A 21140-nucleotide genomic window follows, 5' to 3' on the forward strand; every position below is an offset into this window, starting at 1 on the left:
ACGTGCAAAGGCAGTGCAGAAAAGGAAATTAGCAAACATTCAGGTAAAATGTTCTCAAGGGCAAAGATTCATGGTAATAAATGGAATAATTTCAAGCTTGAAGGAGGCTACCTGTGAGAGACTGCCGGATCGCTTCAGGGATCACTGTGTTTCATCAGCCTAAAAATGGAGCTGCCTCCAGAATTTCTAGGTCAGCAAAAGATAAAGAAGAGACACTAAAATCTAAATATGAGAGGCTAGTATGAATCATTTATAATGGGTTAAGAAAACCATAGAATAAGAAGTTTGGAAGCTATACACCAAATCTAGACTAATGTAACCATGATAATAAATAATATTATTCATAAACCATGGGAAAGGGAGGCAAGACAATTTGATATCCAAGTAAAATTCCTATGATATTCCTCATAAAGCTTATGCTCACTCAATTCCACAAAGAGAATCGACATCCAAGTGTTCTCAGGTTCACATAACTCCTTCAGCTGTGGCGTAGCATAGGTTCTTATTAAATATGTCCAACACGTAAATAGAGCTTTATCTGCATCCAGGAAGAAAATTATTTAATCTGTTCTCCAATATCTTTAGAGAAAGACTTTATACAATCTAAGAGGTAGACTGAGGTCCCAGGACAAGGAATAACCCCAAAACTCATCAGAGGATTCATTAAACCTAATTTTAAACAAAATTTTGTTTAAACAAAATTTTAAACAAAAAGAGCTTCTTCCTCTTCCTCTGTCCCCCAATATTCTGTTACCCTAGATCAGAAATGTTTATGACTCCAAAGATGACTGGTGTTTGGATCTGCTGATCGTGACTTCCCCCTCTTTGACTGCAGCTACCCATGAGTGTTAACAGATCAGAGACTAGGTGATCCCATGGAAAGGCGGCAGGAGACGCGAGGCTTGGATGGTTTTCAACAGTGCGGTCACTTACAAGGCCCAAACCTGGGGCTGTGGGCTGCAAAAAGGTTTGGTTTTATTTGTGTTTGCATTAGGAAGGGGCATTCTTCCCTGTTTGCCACAAGCCCCAGTGTTCCTGGCTGTCTTCTGCTTTCCCTTTACTGAAACATCTTTTGTGGCCTAATATACATTCAATTTTTGTAAGTAACGTATGTTGTGCTTGAAATGTATATTGCCTGTTAGGGCAAGGGTCTTTATATAGTTCTAAAACCAGAATTCATTAATAGTGTTGTTGAAATATTCCACAACTTTGGTCATTTTTGTCTGCTTAAGGTATTCTTTTCTTTTTTTTGAGACAGAGTCTCACCCTGTCACCCTCAGTAGAGTGCTGTAGCATCACAGCTCACAGCAACCTCAAACTCTTGGGCTTAAGTGATTCTTTTGCCTCAGCCTCCAGAGTATCAGGGACTACAGGCGCCCACCACAACGCTTGGCTATTTTTTGGTTGCAGTTGTCATCATTGTTTTAGCTGACTTGGGCTGGGTTCAAACACGCCAGCTTTGCTATATGTGGCCGGCGCCCTATCCACTGAGCTACAGGCATCGCCCAAGGTATTATTTTCTGACGAACATGTTAAAATTCCCAATTGTAATTATGAATTTGTCATTTCTCTTGTTATTATATTAAATTTTGGTCTATTTTAAGGGTTCAGGTTCAGGATTTTTATATATTCTGACAAATTATTACTAAAAAAAATCGTATTTCCACTGAAGTCTATCTTGCATAATATCAATGTAGTTATATAAATTCTCATTTTTTAAACCATCTTCCTGGTTTATCTTTTTCTACCCTTTTGCTTTGAGTAATTTGGTTTTGGGAGTCTCTAGAACAGCATAGTTGAATGTTTATTTTCTAATAGACGCTAAACATTATATCGGCTAATAAATCATATCCAACTCATAATTACTAATTTAATGGGACCTAGTTTTCCATTATTTTTTCTATTTACCATGTCTTTTCTAAACTTCTGCTTTTCTCCTCTCCTGATTACTATGAATATTAAAGTCAATGAATTAATTCTGATTTTCTAATCAATTGATAGTAAAGTTAGATATTCTATTTTTATTGTTTCTGTGAGTTCCTTAAAAATTTTAACATTGCCTCAAAGTTAATCAACATTTCTACCCTCCTTCAGGATAAAACAAGGATCTTATAATACTTTAACTCCAATTACCACCCACCACCTTCATGATTGCCATCTAGTGTTTTAATTCCATCTTGCTTGTAACTCCCACCCCTAAAAGTCATTATTAGTGTTATTAGTCAACGTTTGTTTAAACGAAACCACTTATTTACCACACTCTTTTGTCACTATTCATTATTAAAACTCACTCGAATTTTCTGGGTTCTATCTCATTCTTACAGAAATACATCTTGAGCAATTCTTTCATGAGTATTAAAAAGAAAACTTAAAAAGGCTTTACTATAGGCTCCTTTTCTTTTTCTTTCTTTTTTTTTTTTTTTTGCAGCTTTTGGCCGGGGCTGGGTTTGAACCCACCACCTCTGGCATATGGGGCCAGCACCCTAACCCATTGAGCCATAGGTGCCACCCTACAGGCTCCTTTTCAAAGGAGCCTCCCTTTAAAAAATTTCTTCAGGGCAAAGCTTTAAAATCTATCCAGTGAGTTACAGAATGTGCACGGATCAGTGAATCCAAACACCACCCAGATCAACGGAGACGTATAACACTCCATCACAAGGGAGGCTCTCTCATGCTCCTTTTCTGTTAGGACTCTCCTAATTCAGAATCTATCCTTATCCATTAATTTATCTCATTTTGTGAATCTTGTATATGTGGAATCATACAGTAGGTAGTTTACATCAGTCTTCTTTCATTCACCGTAACATTGGTGAGATCACTGCTTTTTATCAAGTTTATCTTTTCTTCTCTCATGGTGTATTCCATGTCAGACATCTTTTTTTTTTTTGAGACAGGGCCTTGCTCCATCTCCTTGGCTGGAGGTCCATAGCTCACTGTAGCCTTGAATATCTGGGTTCAAGGGACCATCTTGCCTTAGCTTCCTAAGTAGCTACAATTACAGACACTGTGCCATCACACCTAGCTTCATTATCACTCTTACATGATAGTTCAAAAAGGTACAGAATTCTGTATTGACAGTTGTTTTTTTACGTATTTTGAAGATGTTATACCTTTTAGTCTTCATGGTGCCCAAACGAAGTATGCTGCCAGTTGAATTGCTCTTCCTTTGATGGCTACTGGACATTTCCTCGGGTTATTTACTGTTAGCACTTCTGGTTATGTTTAAAATACCTCTTCATCTTTAGTCTAAAATTTATATACATCACATACATATTTGTTTCTTGTAATGTTAAAAGAATTGACAGATGACCATGTGCTTCACCAGTCTAAGAGTTTACAAACTTCCAGTGTAGAGTTTATCTCCTCAGGCATCTGCATCTAGATTTGGACCCTACACCAGTATACCAGTATAAAACCATCTATATTAAAATATGTAGAATAATGTAGAGCCATAAGGTATAAACAGCAATCGATGTCTGATTTTTATAAAAGTATAGATATAGCCAGAGGTCAAGCAGCTGTTGTTCCCTAACTTCCTTACTGTTGTAACTGGTTACTGTTTGAGGGTGCTATCTTCTCTGATCGATGCAGGATTTGAGAGCCCCTCCACTATGTCTACCGATAACATTGCTGTTACAAGACCCAAAGGCTCATGTCCCTGTAGATAATCTTGCTACTGTAAGGCCTAAGACTGGTTCTTTGAAGTATTTTTCAGACTCTGCGTTGCAGAGGCACCCACTGACGCCAGCTGGACCTGTGGGTAGGCCTGGGAACAGATCCAACAGCCTGGAGACCTTCTATCCAGGAAATGTCCCAACTGAGAGGATGATCCCTAATGAGTTCATCCCCTACCAATAAATAGACTCATCTTCCTAGCCCTTTGCCCAGTAAACTATTTTTAAAAACCCTTTCTCCCAAATCCTCAGGGAGATGGATTTAAGAAATTACTCTTGTCTCTTTGCCCAGTGCCTTGTGAAAGAAAACTTCTCTGTTGCAACACCTGCTGTCTTGGAATCCTGGCCTTCACTGGGCAGTGGACGATGAGCCCAGGTGAGCTGTGACAAGTACAGGGAAAGACTGTGATGAAAGATCTCTCAAGTCCCCTGCTGGAGAGAAGGGCCAGCCCTTAGGAGCTCAGCTGTACATGGGATTAGGTTCTAGCTCCCTGCTTGCACAGGTCCAGTCACATGGACTGTCCCTGCATGTATGGGCCTTCACACAAGGTGTCTTTCCAGATCCAAGAGCTCCAGGGCCAAGACAGCTGCTTTCTTATCTGGCTCCTATGATCTTCCACTTGCTTTCTCACTCCTACTGGTTTCCCTTTCTTTCTTTTGATCTCAATTATTATGACATTTTTAAAAAGTAGATTTTAAACAATTTTCCTGTTCATTTGTAGTTAAAGGAGATTCTGCCAGGGCTTTGTCCATCTTGTTTCCAGAATCTAAATCTGCTTCACTCATTTACCTGCCTAACCCCTATGGGCTTTTGAGAGGTTAAAAGAAAAAACCTTAAAGCTGCAGAGACCTGGATTTGAATCATTCCTTTACTACTGACTAGATTTTGACACTGGGTAGATTATGTAACCTCTCTAAGCCTCAGCTTCCTCATCTCCAAAAAGAAGATGGTAAAAACCCTTGCCTGGGCATGTTTTGTAAAGACAAAATATGCTAATGCATATAAAGTACTTGGCATAGTGCCTCAAGAAGCACTCACAGTAACAATCAATACAGGCTGCATATCTCACCTAAGAATGCTTGGGACCAGGAGTGTTTCAGATTTTGGATTTTTTTAAATTTTAGAATATTTGCATTATACTTACCAATTGAGTACCCCTAGCCTGAATATGCAAAATCTGAGAGACTTCAATAAGCATTTCCTTTGAGTATCACCAGTGCTCAAAAAGTTTCAGACATTGGAGCCTTTCAGATTTTAGATGTGGGATGTTCAACCTGCATTTATAAACCGTGCATAATAACATTAATTAACTTATTAATCTGCCTCCCTAAAGAATCAAATTTATATACAAGTTGATGCTTTATAGAAACAGAAAAATATCTCTCATGAAAAGGTATTAGCCAGAAGGTAATAAATGGAATAACTATGACAATATACATTGGCTATGTGAAGGTCTGACAATTAAGATTGAGAACTCATCCTAGAAAAACTCATCCTGCCTCACTGTTGAACATCACTCTGGTCACCTTCGAGGTCCTCCCCTTAGGAAGCTGTGCACTGACTCCAGGGCCTAGTCTACCCTTTAGAGCAATTTTGGGACTCTTTTTCTGGAATGACCATCAGAGCTGTCATCATACAAAAACATGCAACAACAGTAATGAACACCACTCAGCAAGATACTGCCACATGTCAACGCAAACACAGCTCTGAGACACTGATATACCAAGGTTATAAAACCTTACTGAGTTGTTTGTACCTAAGTGCATGGTGGCAAGTTCATAAACTTAATTGTCAGACCTTGTACAACAACAGCTCTGATGATTATTCTAGAAAGTATTTCAAAATTGCTTTGAAGAGTGGACTAGGCACTGGCATCATTAACATGGAGAGTACTTTTGAAGGTGACCGTGGTGATATTCAGCAACGATGCATGTAGCACTTTTTCTAGGATGAGTTGGGAATTGTCCAACTTGGTATAAGACTATGTTGTCCAACCTTGGTATAAGACTACGCTTTGCAAATACAACCTTACTAAAATTCCATGCTCTATAATTTTCTGAGGTTTGGAGAAAATCCCTGAAAGAGAGAAAAGATAAGAGAGGTGCCAATGCATAACGAGATAAGGGGCTTGCCTCAGAATGTCAATCAACTTGCTTGCTTCCTTCACTGAGAAGGATGTTATGATGGAAAGATGAACTAAACAGTGTGTTCAGGGATGAGTTGGTTTATATGACAGTGCAAACTCCTTACTTCTTTGCAAACCAGGAGCAAACAGCTCACTTGTTTAGGTATGAGGATCACGCTTTGAGTGGTACTACTTGAGGGACATTTTAGCACTATCCTAAAAGTGGTATCACTGTTACATAGGAAGGAAAGCGCCCTGGATGCTTGGGACCTGAGTTAAGCAATAACCTTAGGTGGAGAATAAAACTAATAATACTACATAATCGAAGAAAGCTCCTTATAAATGGATCAACATCAGCCATAGAATCCATAGGTCCATTGGAGTCTTGAGAGTAGTTGATTTGGGAATTTTGATTTTACAACTGCCAATTCTACAACTTAGCATTTGTGGGTCTAGAGCAGCAGTTCTCAACCTGTGGGTCCCAACCCCTTGGGGGTCGAACAACCCTTTCACCGGGGTTGCCTAAGATCATCCTGCATATCAGATATTTACATTACGATTCATAATAGTAGCAAAATTATAGTTATGAAGTAGCAATGAAAATAATTTTATGGTTGGGGGTCACCACAACATGAGGAACTGTATTAAAGGGTCGCTGCAGTAGGAAGGTTGAGAACCACTGGAGAGGATCGATTAAGGTGATTGTCATTACAATGATATTCATTTCTGCTATCTGATCTCTAATAATTTTTTGTTTGGGGGGAGAGGGTAATAATTCTTGTCAATTAGTTTTTTTAAGGAATTAGTTTGCTACTGTAAGACCAAGTCAAACCTTAGATTTAATTCACAAAAGAATTATGCCTTACAGTGTAAATAATACTGGCACCTTCAAAATATCCCAGATTTTGTTTATTCATTTGAATTTAGGTTTTAGTCAATACTTTCAAAGGTTAATTTAAGGACATGAAAAAAACTCCACAACATATTGTGTGTGTTTGGTTTCCTTTAAAGAGAACAAACTAGATCTGCCCAAATGGAAAATTTTAGTTCTGGGCTTAAAAATACAATTGTCTTTTAAAATACTGATTTAAGAAATAAGAAAGTTAAAAACAATCTGATAAAACAGTATCGGTAGACTTGAATACTATAGAAAATAATTATTTTACCATTCACTATCACTATCCATTCTAAAAGGTGTGGTTTATAAAATTTAGCTTACTTCTTTGGAAATAGCTGTTTTCTAAAACTTAAATAGAATTTAAAGTTACCTCATGACACTTAAAAGCCTTCTACTAGCTAAGCTTTGCTCCGGGCTTCTGCAACCCATTGGCTGGGCCAGTCTATTTGTAAATTGAACCCTTTCCACATGTAAGTCTCACGTCTATCTTGTCCTGTGAACATAAAGTGACCTAAATTTGGCAAGATCCTTAAAATCTGAATTATATACTCTAGCATTTTTTGGTTGCATGATTCTTAATAACTTTTTAAAAAAGGATATCCCCATCCAACTTGTCATTTTTTAAAATTAAAAATGATGTTTCCCCATCCATTGCCCACCCATGCAAAATGGACATTGAAATTTAAAAAACTGTTTTCTACTAAAATTTTCCTCTACTTTCACCAGTAAATGCAATATCATCAAAACTTCTCTTCTAAAATAACTGCAAGTAAAAAGTTGTCCCATTATTAGCACAACTTTTAGGAAGATTCAATTTAGGGTTTATTTTCTATTCTCCAAAAAAATCAAGAAACAAATGCAGCCCTCCCAGCAACATCAATAAGCTGACCAAGCTGAAACTTGAACAAACTTGAACAGGTGAATCAGATAGGATTCACGTGTTTCTTGAAAGTGAAATAATGAACCATAATATACTCTGTCTCAAAACTTTCATAGAGACCCACATAAGCTTTCTACTTCACCTGACTCATTGTTGGTAGAGAATATGTCAGCTCATGTTATTATCAATTTACTAATTAATTGGTTTAAATTTGTCTAAAAATTCATTGGAGGCACTTGTCCGTCAAGATTCAGACCACCCTAAAGAAACCAACCCCTTCTTGGCTCAACGGCTTTGGATCCTGTGGCTCCCGACACTCACCCGGACAGATTTCTCCAAGATGTGTAGAGAACAGGAGGGCGTTAGCTCTGCCAAAGACTGATTATTTCCACAGCACCCACTGACTTTTGTTAATGTAAAAGTCACTGGGATAAAATGTCAAGAAATACAAGCTACCCACTTTGAAAACAAATAGCAGGGCCTCACCTCAATGTGAGTAAATTGTGCTTGGTGGCCAATCATTTCACAGCAGGGGACGATTTTCTGCTGGTGGTGTTCTATTCCCAGGGACATTATCTCCATAAAGTGCAAATCAAATGTAGCTCCAGGGTTTGTTCTGTAAATCTGGATTCAGTTGAAAGGCTTCCCTTATGGACCTAGAAGGCCATCTGTGGCCTGAAGGCTGCAGGTGCCCCACCCCTGCAACTCCAAATTCAGGAAGCTCCTTCCAAAGCATTCTCTCCTGACTTCAGTCCTTCCAATAATCACCTCTTAGTTTTAGTAGGGCAGGCTTACAAATGACTGAAGGAACTCATACCCGAATGCAGTTAATCTGAAGAGCCCTGGAAAAGCAGAGGCAATTTAATCTCTGTGGCAACGCTTTGAAACCTAGTGACAACTGTAATGGCTTTAATACCAAATGACAATCTCCTTTCAAGAGCTTTATGAATATTAATATAGGGATCACAGAACAATATTTAAAAACAAAGAGTATGTATTCACTTTTGACTGCAGCATCTCTGAAAGGCCCATTTCCCCCTCATTTTCATAACTTGTGGATGTGTATTTCAGTAAGGTGGGCTAAACACTGCTATTGCTGCTGGGGTGATCTCAGAGTGACAGAGCAACCTCTTTATGCTTTTCCTCAACTGACAAATGTGAAACCCATGATGTTAAGGGCCATTTTTTTTAAACAAATACAAGATAAAAACTGCCTAATATGACTCAAAAGAGGGCCAGAATTTTTGGAAGTAAAAATAGGAGACATTCCTTCATGCCCATTAGGAAACTGTTATCTAAAAAATCAGAAAACAACCGATGTTGGCGAAGCTATGGAGAAACTGGCACCCTTGCAAACTGCTGGCAGAAATGTAAAATGGTGCAGCCACTGTGGAAGACAGTACGGCCCTTCCTCAAAAAATTCAACGCCAAATCGCCACATGATCTAGCAATTCCACTTCTGGGTATGTATCCAGTGTACATAACAGCATTACTCACAATAGTTAAAAAGTGGCAATAGTCCACGTGGGAAAAAAACCATTTTAAATGATGGTCCAGTAACTCTTTTAAGGCTGTATGAAGTATTTCTAATGTGAATTTAGTGAAAAGGCTGCAGCACAAACATGTAAGGAACAAAAAGGCACATCTTTCTTTGTTGCTCCTCATATAGCAAGGGCATAAAGCCAAGAGAAGTAAAGGTTCTGAAATACCCATTCTAATCCTCAACTAAGAAACAGAAAATAAGACTGATTATTCACCGGCAAAAGCCTCCGAACAACTAAAATGGGAAGGTTGGAGGAGCTTGTCCGGCAGAGTCCTGGGCTCATTTATCATCCGGAAGGCCACCATCCTGAGGCCCTTTGTTAGCTGGGGCACCTGCCCGGCCTCAGCGGCCTCCAGCCGCATCTGACACACCACCGGCCTGTGCCACAGCCAACGCCAGCACCAAAACAACAGTGAGGCCCTGATGTCTACCTGCACAGCTGGTGAGGGGCTCTAGGCCGTCTCCAGCAACTCCATCCCCTCCCTCAACCTTAATCACCTACCCACCAGTGCTCCCAAGGGTGTGTTCCTGCCTCTTACCGCCTTGTGGACCTTCAGACTCAAATAGTCAACTGCCAATCAGGTAGCTCCTTGCCACTGCTTCAAATTGCCCCCACATGAGCTCATCATCTTTCATTTCCATCACATGTCTCTCTCATGTTCTATTCTTCATTCAGATACACACCCCTGACATCCGTCACTTCCAAAGAGCACCAAGGTTCTTTACCCCCCTCCCTCCCTCCGCACACCCGGTCATTTGTACAGTGTTCCCACCCCACCTCCGTCACACTGCCCAGGTCCCCATGCTGCCCTGTGCCCACAGTGTCTACTCCCGCCCAGGCCTTGGCAGTGACACCTGACTGTTCTCTTTCCCATCTTTGCTCTTTCCCCAAACATGCTCCATTCAGTAGCCAGAGTGATCTTTCTAACTAAATCATTCGTATCCCCATAATATTCTGAAATTTAAAAAGATAAAATGCAAGCCTTGTCATGTCCCTTTTCTGTCTGTCTATTTATTTATTTAGAGACAGAGTCTCATGTTGCCCTGGGTAGAGTGCTGTGCCATCGCAGCTCAGAGCAACCTCAAATTCTTGGGGTCAAGTGATCCTCTTGCCTCTGCTGGGACTACAGGTGCCCACTGCAATGCTTGGCTTTTTTTTTTTTTTTTTTTAAGAGACTGGATCTTGCTCAGGCTGGTCTCGAACTCCCAAGCTCAAGCAATCCACCCACTTCAGCCTCCCAGAGTGCTAGGATTACAGGCATGAGCCACCACCCCCAGCCTCCTTCTCTGTTTAGAAGGCTGACCATATGCATTCAGGCATGTAGGCCAGCCAGCTTCCTCTCTCATCATGCTCCCACTCCCAATGCAGCTCCCAACTACCTGCCCCACACCTGCGAACATGCCTGGCCCTTATCTAAACTCTACTTCTTTGCCTGACCAGCTACAGCTCATCCTTCAGAACTCAGCCTAAACATTTAAAAATCCTTTTGTCAAAGATTCTTCCCTTAACTCCAGACATAAGTGGGTCTCCCTGTTACATGTCCCCAGAGCAATGTATAGTCCTGCTTTGGGGGGGTGGGTGAATATGAGGGTGCACATGATTAGGTTACATTATTTGTAATGGTAAAGTCCAAAGTCTGACTTGTCGTGGAGATCTTCACCTTAGAAGTGTGCCACATACACCTATGTTGTACTGGATAGGTGGGAACTTACTGAGTCCCCGCCACCCCCCTCGTTTTTTAATTTAATTGTGCTTTTCTCTTGTGTGGGCCTGTAGTTGTTGACCTACTATTTTCAGATGAGTTTTTTTTTTGTTGTTTGTTTGTTTTTTATTGTTAAATCATAGCTGTGTACATTAGTGCTATCGCCTGTACCCATTCTAAGATGCACCATATATGAGGCCCCACCCATTACCCTCCCTCCACCAAAACCTCCCCCCTCCCTTCCCCTTCCTTGGCCCTTTCCCCATAGTCTTGTGCTATATTTGGGTTATAGTCTTCATGTGAAATCTATAATTTAGCTTCATAGTAGGGCTGAGTACATTGGATACTTTTTCTTCCATTCCTGAGATACTTTGCTAAGAAGAATATGTTCCAGCTCCATCCATGTAAACATGAAAGAGGTAAAGTCTCCATCTTTCTTTAAGGCTGCATAATATTCCATGGTATACATGTACCACAATTTGCTAGTCCATTCGTGGGTCGATGGGCACTTGGGCTTCTTCCGTGACTTAGCAATTATGAATTGGGCTGCAATAAACATTCTGGTACAGATGTCTTTGTTATATTGTGACTTTTGGTCTTCTGGGTATAAACCTAGTAAAGGAATTATAGGATTGGATGGCAGGTCTATTTTTAGGTTTCTAAGTGTTCTCCAAACATCCTTCCAGAAGGAACATTCCATTTTGAAATACTTTACTTAGGTGAGTGTTCTCCAAATCCATCAGGTAAATACAAAAGATGCTTTATAACACAGATAAGAAACTTCCTCATCTGAAAGATTTCCTCTTATGCCCGGTCCCTTCATCCTAGGACTGCAGCCCTCCCCTGTGCTGACCATCACAACATTAACCCAGTGAGATGTTGGTGGATTTGCTTAGTAGTTTTTTTAAGGCATTAACTGTGTCCTTTAGCTACCATTCCCCGCCGTGTCTAGCACAGGGCCCAGCACTTATTGGTGCTTAATAAATGCTGGTTGAATAAAGCATGATGAAAATGCTCTGAAAATGACTCTTATACATCTAAATCTGATTATGTCACTTTTCTGCTCAATGGCTTCACATCTGTTTTTTTTTTTTTTTTTTTTTGTAGAGACAAGAGTCTCACTTTATGGCCCTCGGTAGAGTGCCGTGGCATCACACAGCTCACAGCAACCTCCAACTCCTGGGCTTAGGCGATTCTCCTGCCTCAGCCTCCCTAGTAGCTGGGACTACAGGTGCTCGCCACAACGCCCGGCTATTTTTTTGTTGCAGTTTGGCTGGGGCTGGGTTTGAACCCGCCACCCTTGGTATATGGGGCCGGCGCCCTGCTCACTGAGCCACAGGTGCCGCCCGGCTTCACATCTCTTAGAGCAAAAGTTCTTTTCACGCTCACTCAAGCTTTGCATGGTTTGGCCCTTGACTACCTATCTGATCTTGTCTCCCAAGTCTGTCCTTTCTGTTTCTCAAATACACTAAACTCATTTTTACTCCAGAGCCTTTGGACCCACCGTCCCTTTCACCTGGACCCACGTTCTGCCAGGTATGTCCTACGGCTGGCCCCCCACCTATATTCAGGCCTCTGCTCAGATGTTCCCTGCCCAGTCTGCCTCAAATAACACTGTGTGCACCCCACAATTTGCAACCCTGCTGCCTGGCTTTGTATTTCTTCATAGTTCATTATTATCTGACATGATCTATTTGCTGTTTGTTTACAGTCTATGCCTCATTCTACTTGAATGTTAGGGCTGTAAGGGGTAAAACTTTGTCTATTTTTTTCTCTTCTGTGTTCCCAGCTGCTGGAATAATAGCCAGCACCAGGAAGGTGTGCAACAGATGTTTGTTGAATAAATGATGGATGGATAAATACTCAAAACTGAATGGTTTACATACTTTGGTTCTGTTTGAATGTTCTTCCACAATGCTTATTTATTATAATAAAAAGTGTAGCTCCTAGTATGCGGTTACTATTCATTCAACAAACGTGCTGAATTCTGTACAGCAGAGGAGGGATCAGCCATTTCTCCATAGAAGAAATCATAGCAGAGGGGCTTTCTGAAAGAACAGACATCTGTCAGATAGAGAGGAATGTCTGCCCACAGGAAAAATCACACTTGCAAAGGGGACAGCCAGGAATGTGGGAGGATCTTTGAGCATTAAGGAATCCCTGCCACCCCACCGTCACACAAAATATAGTCATTTATGTAACTGGAATTCTTAGTCTTTGAGTTTTCTACCTATGTCGTTAACTTTGCATCCCAGGTTTGGACCCCACCTTCTCATGTCACCCTGAGCAACATGGTGACCCCCCAGAGCACAGACCCATTGGGACGAGCTATAGGCTTCTTAACTGCACGAGGGTCCTGGCTATCCTGTGTGGGGGCTTACCCTGCCTTCACCGCCCTCTTCTCCAGAGTCAGCCTGGGATGACCCTCCAACAAGAGCAGTGGGGGTGTCATCGGGACTCAAGTAAGACCAGCACACTTCCTCTTAGCTTTAACGGGAATCATGCTCTCCTTTGAAAATGTAATTTGGGGAGAAATAATTTAGCCAAACATTCTGCATTTTACAACTTAATCTGCTACATGAAATAAATAGAAGAGAATTAATTATATCTTCCATTTAATTACTATAAAAATACAGCCAGAATGCTCGCATTATGTAACATTTATGCCAAGATAAAGAGAACCAGCCTTCCCCAACTGTGTTTCTGGTTGTCGCTACTAAAACTTTTTTTTTTTTTTTGAGACAGAGTCTCATTTTGTCGCCTGGGGTAGATGCTGTGGCATCATAGCTCACAGCAACCTCAAATTCTTGGGTTCAAGAGATTCTCCTGCCTTAGCCTCCTAAGTAGCTGGGACTACAGGCGCCTGCCACAACTCCCAGCTATTTTTAGAGATGGGGGTCTCACTTTTGATTGAACTCCTGAACTCAGCTAAACGACTTGCTTCAGCCTCCTAGAGTGCCAGGATTACAGCATGAGACATTATGCCTAGCCCCTAAAACTTTAAGTATATCCTTGCTTATTTCAGTCCCTCTCGTTTTCAACCAGCATTGGAAGAAAGCCTATAAAAAATAGAAGATGGTTGGCTTGGCACCCGTAGCTCAGTGGTTAGGGTGCTGGCCACATACACCAAGACTGGCGGGTTTGAACCCAGCCCAGGTCTGCTAAACAAAATGACAATTGCAACAAAAAAATAGTTGGTCGTTGTGGCAGTCACCTGTAGTCCCAGCTACTCAGGAGGCTGAGGCAAGAGAATCACTTAAGCCCAAGAGTTAGAGGTCGCTGTGAGCTGTGATGCCATAGCACTCTACCGAGGGTAACAAGGTAAGACTCTGTCTCAAAAACAAAAAGTTAAAAGTCATTGACATAAATAGATTATTATGTAGTCATTGGAGGCTCTTAGAAGCAAATCTAGGAGATCTGTGCAAGTTAGCACAGGACAGTGGTAAGAGTGAGCTCTGCCATTTAACAGTTGTGTGCACTCAACGCTCTACACCCTGGTTCCTCATGGGTCTACACGGTAGCATTTTCAGAAGATCTAAAAAGAAATGATGTGAGTAAAGGGTTTAGGATGGCATCTGGAATGTAGCAGGTAATCCATATACAGTAGCTCTGTTACTGCCCGGTAAGCACATTAGTAGTCTATGTGAGCCAGCATGTAAGAACTGGACTTCCCAGGAGGGCTTAGTCTTTACAATCTGACACATCCCTCACATCCAGCAATGAAACAGGGTTCAAAGCCTAAAGAGGTGAAACAGGAAAAAAAATACATAGAATTTATTTTATTTTAAGGCTCACTTAGCAAGGAACAGGCATCCTGTGGTGTTTCCTTTGGACCACCTAGGTGTGTCCTCCGTGGAAAGGAAAGTTGACCTGGTCACCTTTCCAGGCAGACTACACTTTTCACTCAGGTGTGGCTTCTCTCTCTCTCTCTCTCTCTCACACACACACACACACACACACACACACACACACACACATATACATACACGGTGCCATAACATACCTCATCATACCCCGAAACTGGAAAAATATTCCTTTTCTTTTGAGACAGAGTCTCACTTTCTTGCTCCTGGTTGAGTGCCATGGTGTCATAGCACACAGTGACCTCAAACTCTTGGGTTCAATTGATCTTCTTGCTGTGGCCTCCTGAGTTGGTGGGACTACAGGTGCCCACCACCAGGCCTGGCTAAGTTTTCTGTTTTTAGTAGAATGGCATCTTACTCTTGCTCAGGCTGGTCCTGAACTCCTGAGCTCCAGCAATCCACCTGCCTCAGCTGCCAGAGTACTACGATTACAGGTGACAGCCACTGCACACAGCCTGGAAAAGGATTTCTAAAACAAGTGATTTTCATGTAATAAATGAAAGACAAGCAGCATTTGCCAGGGTGTATGTGAGGATATGAGTTATAGGCATTTACTTTTATATATTATAGTGTGTCAGTGGTACACAATCAGGGACTATTTTTCCTCTGCCCCCCACGATGTCTAGAGACATTTTTTTATTGTCACATGCACATACATGGCTGCGTACGCTACTGGCATCTACTGATGGGAACCAAGGATGCCACGAAACATCTTACAGTGCACAGGGCAATCACCTGCAAAGAATTATCCATCCCAAACACCAATATGCTGAGACTAGAAAACCCTGAAAAAAATACCTGTTTCTACATGTGTATCATTGAAGGTAACTGAAGCAACACTAGACATTTCTGCCCAAGTGAAGTCACGGAAAACTTTGAAATAAAGCTCTGATGCAGGGTAAATGCCCAGCTTAAAAATGGAAAAATATTATCACTTGATTTATTCTGGGATAACACTGATTCAAAAGTGGCCAAAAAACCTTCAGAACCCCCCGCCTAGGAAGATAACAGCCTGCATCAAGTGCCAGAAATAATTAAATCAAATTGCCAGGCATGTAATCTTCATTGTGGGTGAATAACATTGTAAATTCTTGTTCCCCTGCCAGGTAGGTCAGAATTGAGGGAGAGGTTTAAATGTATTCCCAGACAGAGAATCAGAGAATATTAATCAGGGATCTGAGAAGCTTAAGAAGGCATTTAACTCCTTGCCTTGCCTTCTAGCAAAAGGGGGCGGTGCAGGCACCATGTGGACCACTGGGACCCTGCCCAGGTTTTAGGAACAAAAGGTTACTTAGCACATTTTAATAAGAGTCACTTGCTTTATGCAATAGAAGCATTCACTTTAATAGAAACTGAACTGTCTAGTAAATGCCAGGCAGTGAGGACACAAATGAGAGGGAGACACAACCCCGGACCTCCAGGGGCTCAGGATGGAGAGATACGCAACAGCAGAATGGCAGTGCCCACAGCCCGATGCTTAAAGAATCCCAGAGATATATAGATAAGTCATAATCTTACGATTGGTTAAGGAAAGCATCCCGGAAAAGAGGATGTCTTCCTTGGTTTTGAAGGGTGAAAAATTGTTTTCCAGATAGACTGCCAGCGGGTAGTGCTGTGCAAAGTCACTGAGGAATAAAATGGGATGGCAGGTTCTACAGGCTCAACACTAGATTTCTGCAGTTTAAAGTGTGTGCTGGTCTGAGCAGCTGGGATACTCTGAGAGGTATTGCTGGAAATAGAGGATAAGGTCTGAGAAATACTGTTTTGACAATGTAAGGTTAGGTTTTCTCATTATCATATAGGATTATATTTAAGATAGTTTATAATATCATAACCTACACCTTATTTAAAATTCAGAGTAACTTCCCCAAAATAGCTTGGTCTTCTTTAAGCATCTCTGTTTTTCTGATATTTAGAGATTCATAAACAGATATAACATGATAGAATAGTCCCATCAAACTGAGCTAAAATTCTTTTGTAATAGGAAAAAAAATTACTAGTTCTGTCCTTCTTTCAAGGAACTTTTGGAGATGCTTTGATAATAGCCACCCTTTAATATTTTTTATATTGTCTCTTTCTCTTAACCAACTAACAAATTATATCCTCACTGTAAACCGGCTAGAATCTGTGTCTCTCTCCCCATATAACATTGTAGGTGCCATATATGAATACGAACAGGCTATAAATTAAATAACATTTCATTACCAGAGCCATTGATTGCCAAAGCTTCTGATTAAAATCTCAAATTTCCATCTTGGTTTGTTTATGACTAAGAAGAAAAACAAAATTAGTTAATAAATCAACAGGAGCAATATCAGCCTAGTAAAACAAGTCTATTCGGGTTTTTATTACTTATTACAGTGACAAAGTAATTCCCCCACTCTCAGAGAGAGTGGATGGTGGGCTCTGTAAGGCCGCCTCTAGCAGCTCGCCGCCATTCTCCTGGGAAGCACAAAGAACACGCCTTCGTCCCTGCTCCCCACTGTTTTGTGGCCACACGGTCATCATTTCACTGTGCTTACAAGGCAGTGACACTGACAGGCATTGTTGAAAATTTCCCCCTCCCCCTCCCTGCTTCCCTCTAAGGTGGATTTCCTCTAAATCCAAACTCAGGATGGGATGTCAACCAGAAGCACAATTTTTATTATTAACTAGTAACTTTGCACATTGTAAAATGATAAATGCCAAGAGCTGAAAATCTTTTTAAAAACTACATTATGAAAATAACCACACTAGAAAAAAATAAAAGGCAAAATCTCCCCTTACCCCAGCATCATTAATCTTTCATGTGCCACGTTTACCCAGCTATAATCATAAAGTCCATATCATTTTTATCCTTCTTTTTAATCTACTTAAATGATTTATCTATAACATGAAATATTATACAAGGATATTTAATGGCATGCATAGGAAAATGCTTTCAATATAATACAAAATAACAAATACTAGAAACAAAACTATATAATACATAACCCTAATTTTCAAGTGTGTGTATACACACAACTCGTAGATGGAAGGAAATACACCAAGATATGAATAGTACTGTTTGGATGGTAGGATTACTTTTTTTATTATTACTTTTCTGAATTTTTCAAAGCTTCTATAATGCACATTTATCATTATACAAAGGAAAAACCCTAAACGTCGTATTAAAAATTTTCCACTTTTCTAACGTTGATAATTAATCATTCTCATGCTCATATGCTACTCCAGTAAATGGATATAACTTTTTAACTTACTTCTCTCTTGTGGGGAAATGTAGGCCATTTTCCATTTGCGGCTATTTTAACTCATGCTTTGAATTTCTCCATCTCCACCTCTGAACCGTTTTATGTGGAAAATGAGGCTGCAGAGGATCTGACCTCTTCTGGCTGCTCCAACCTCAAGGGAGAGCTAAGGGCACAGACCTCGAAGAGGGATGCCCTGGTCAGAATCTTGCTGTACCACTTCTTCAAAGCACGGCCAAGGAATGAAACAAAACACAGCAATGCACACAGACTTCCTGCACGCTGAGGCATCAGAGAAGGATGAAGGATTGCTGCCTCTCCCCCACTACAGCCCTTCCCTAGTTTCCTGAAGCTCCAAGAACCATCACAAGTTGACCAAATACTAACCCCCCCACAACTTCCCGAAGCCACTGCCTTTGCGTGCATTGTTTTTTCTAGAAAGCCCCTCAATTTCGTCTCGGGGCCAGCTCCTGCCCACCCAGGTCTAGCACCCATCCTCTTGTGATTTTTCTGGACTCCTTGTCTGGGTTAGGTGACTCTCTTGGGTATCACAGAGCCTCTACTCTGTGTCTCCATCGGAGAATTTGCCACATTTTGTTTGTTTATTTCCCTCTCTCTTTCATTCGCTCCAGGTCAGAGGTGGGATATCCATCCTGAAGGTTTCGGATGGAAACACAGGGTTTGACAAAGAGTAGATGCTACAAAGTTAGGTGCGTGGATGGCGTTCTGCATTGCCACTCATCTTCACAATTAGGACCTTTAGTGGCTGTGTAATAGTTCATGGAATTATGATTTAGTTAACTCTTTGCTTTCTATTTACAGTCACAAATGGGGAGAGGTATTATAATAATTTACACAGAACATCCTAGAACATAAATAAGGATAAAATGTACAGTATAGAATTGTTGGCTTTAAACATCTTGGATTTTACGTCGCCAAGGGAGTGGTTCCCTTAGATTCCAGCCTCAGCATGTATTTATTATTGCAGTACTCCAAATGAATCAACTAAATAGCTAGTATTGTTTTCCCCTCTAAAATGGCATTCTTGCCAAAAATGCTCAACAGTTTCTGCTATTTTCCTAACTGTAGGGCCTGGGTCTCTGATGACAGACACACACAGACACACACACACACACACACCCGGAGGGGTGGCCTCTGCCAGGGGACTGTGGAAGGGAAGAGCATCTCTGTTTCTTCTGCTTTCTGCCCACAGAGGTCAGAGAGCTGTCTTTGCATCAGGAGCTCCTGCAACGCAGCATAATGACTGAAACAACCCTTGGACTTCTTTGCATTCCTGTTTAGTGATATCTTTCTCTTGACCCTGGTTAGAATATTTTCTCCTAAATTTTGTCTTATTAGGGAATATGAAATTGGTGATACTCAGACATTTTTGTCCTACAAAAACATCAATGTACTTCTATTTTTATATATACGTGTGGGTGTACATGTATAGTATTTATGTATCTCCAAAAAATGTCTTCTTAATAAAACACCACCCCCCATATATTTAAAATAGCAAGCTTTTAGATGAAGATGATGAACTTCAAAATGTGATTCATTCCCTGGACCTACATAAAAATCACCTGAGTCAACACCTACCTGATGAGTGGGCACAGGGATCTGTACTTTAGAAAAGCTCCCAGGGCTCAGCACCTGTAGCTCAGCGGCTAGGGAGCCGGCCCTATACACCAGGGCTGGCGGGTTCGAACCCAGCCTAGGCCTGCCAAACAACAATGATAACCACAACAAAAAAATAGCCAGGTGTTGTGGTGGGTACCTGTAGTCCCAGATACTTGGGAGGCTGAGATAAGAGAATCACTTAAGCCCAAGAATGTGAGGTTGCTGTGAGCTGTGATGCCACAGCACTCTACCAAGGGCGACATACACTCTGTCTCAAAAAAAAAAAAACCTCCCCTGGACAGTTCTGAGCTTGCTAAAGTTTGTGTTCTATTATGACAGAGCCTCATTTTGTTCTTTGGTACAGTGATTGCTTTCCCCCACCACAATTGTTCCCTGCCTTCCATTTTAAAGGAATACATTTGTTTCTTATGTACCTTTTCTTCATGAACAACTTTACCTGTTTCAGTAAGTTGAAAATTTTGGTAAGTAGAATAGATCCAAATTAATAAATTCTCATTTTTTTAAAGCCTCTACATGTATAGATAACCTGTCACAAAGCTAATATTGGTATCTCACTGAAACTCTGGGGAAAGAGATCCTCTGAGGTTTCTAGGGAACAAGAGTTCAAACAGCCTGAGTGTCAGTATAATTCTTTGTAGTTAGTGTGCTGGCTTTACTATTACTTTATGAGACACATGTGTAAGAGCTTTATAAGTAATTTTATTTTGAGCAAAAAATAAGCTCTGTCTATAGACACAGCAACAGTTGTGAAGGTGACATGAGACCAAGGGAAGATTGGGGCGACTTGGACTGGACCATCCCCACACTATGGAAAACCTAAGTGACTTTCTGATATTCTTGATGGGATCCACTAAGCAAAGTCAACATGCAAAGGGAAAAGACTCCCTCAAGACCATCATGCGACAGACGGCCAAGAGAAAAGGCTTTGGAAAAATGACTAGAGAGCTTCTTATCCAGGACCCTTGGGACAGGCAAGAAAGGAGCCTTTGAGTGAAGAAATCTCATGTTATTATTACTATAAAAATTTAGTAACAATATGAATGCAATATGACCATGAAAAACAAATATATAGCTAGTAAATAAAAAGAATGCTCACCCTTTAGCCACTTAACATCATCTGGCTAGCCAGTCTGAGTAAACATGAATTGAAGCTGCTCATATTTTAGATGATACAAACAAGACCCAGACAGGTTCAGGGTCACACAGTTGGGACGCGGGTCTCTGGACTTCTCCAGCATGACTCCCTGGTGTGGAGGCAGCCCAAGCAATCACCAGAACTGGCCAAGCTGGAGAAATCCCTTTGTCCTAAGGGACTCTGCCAACACTCTCTTTCTCCCTCTTAGCTAATCTAAAATAAAGTACCTCAGATTTGCAGTGCTGATGGCAGCTGTTAAAGGAGTCGAGAGGCAGATTAGAACATATTGATCGCACTTTCTTTCTCTAGAGTGAGAAATGAAATCAACCAAGCCAAATTAGGACATCCTAGCTGCAGTGGCAAGGGAGCCCCTGGCCAGGCCCAAACAACATAACACGAGAAACAGAGACCCTGGGCCTCATCCATGCTCACTGGGCAGCCAGCCCTGTA

At 41.1% G+C, this 21140-nt stretch overlaps 1 protein-coding gene across 3 annotated transcripts in view; it reads right to left on the reverse strand.

The window, feature by feature from the left end:
* Positions 1 to 21140, reverse strand: part of APBA1 (amyloid beta precursor protein binding family A member 1) — a 248861-nt gene that overhangs the window by 133768 nt on the left and 93953 nt on the right. The gene's annotated exons all lie outside the window — the stretch shown is intronic.

The sequence above is a fragment of the Nycticebus coucang genome, chromosome 2 (assembly GCF_027406575.1).
Source record: "Nycticebus coucang isolate mNycCou1 chromosome 2, mNycCou1.pri, whole genome shotgun sequence".
In the NCBI taxonomy this organism is placed as follows: Eukaryota; Metazoa; Chordata; class Mammalia; order Primates; family Lorisidae; genus Nycticebus; species Nycticebus coucang.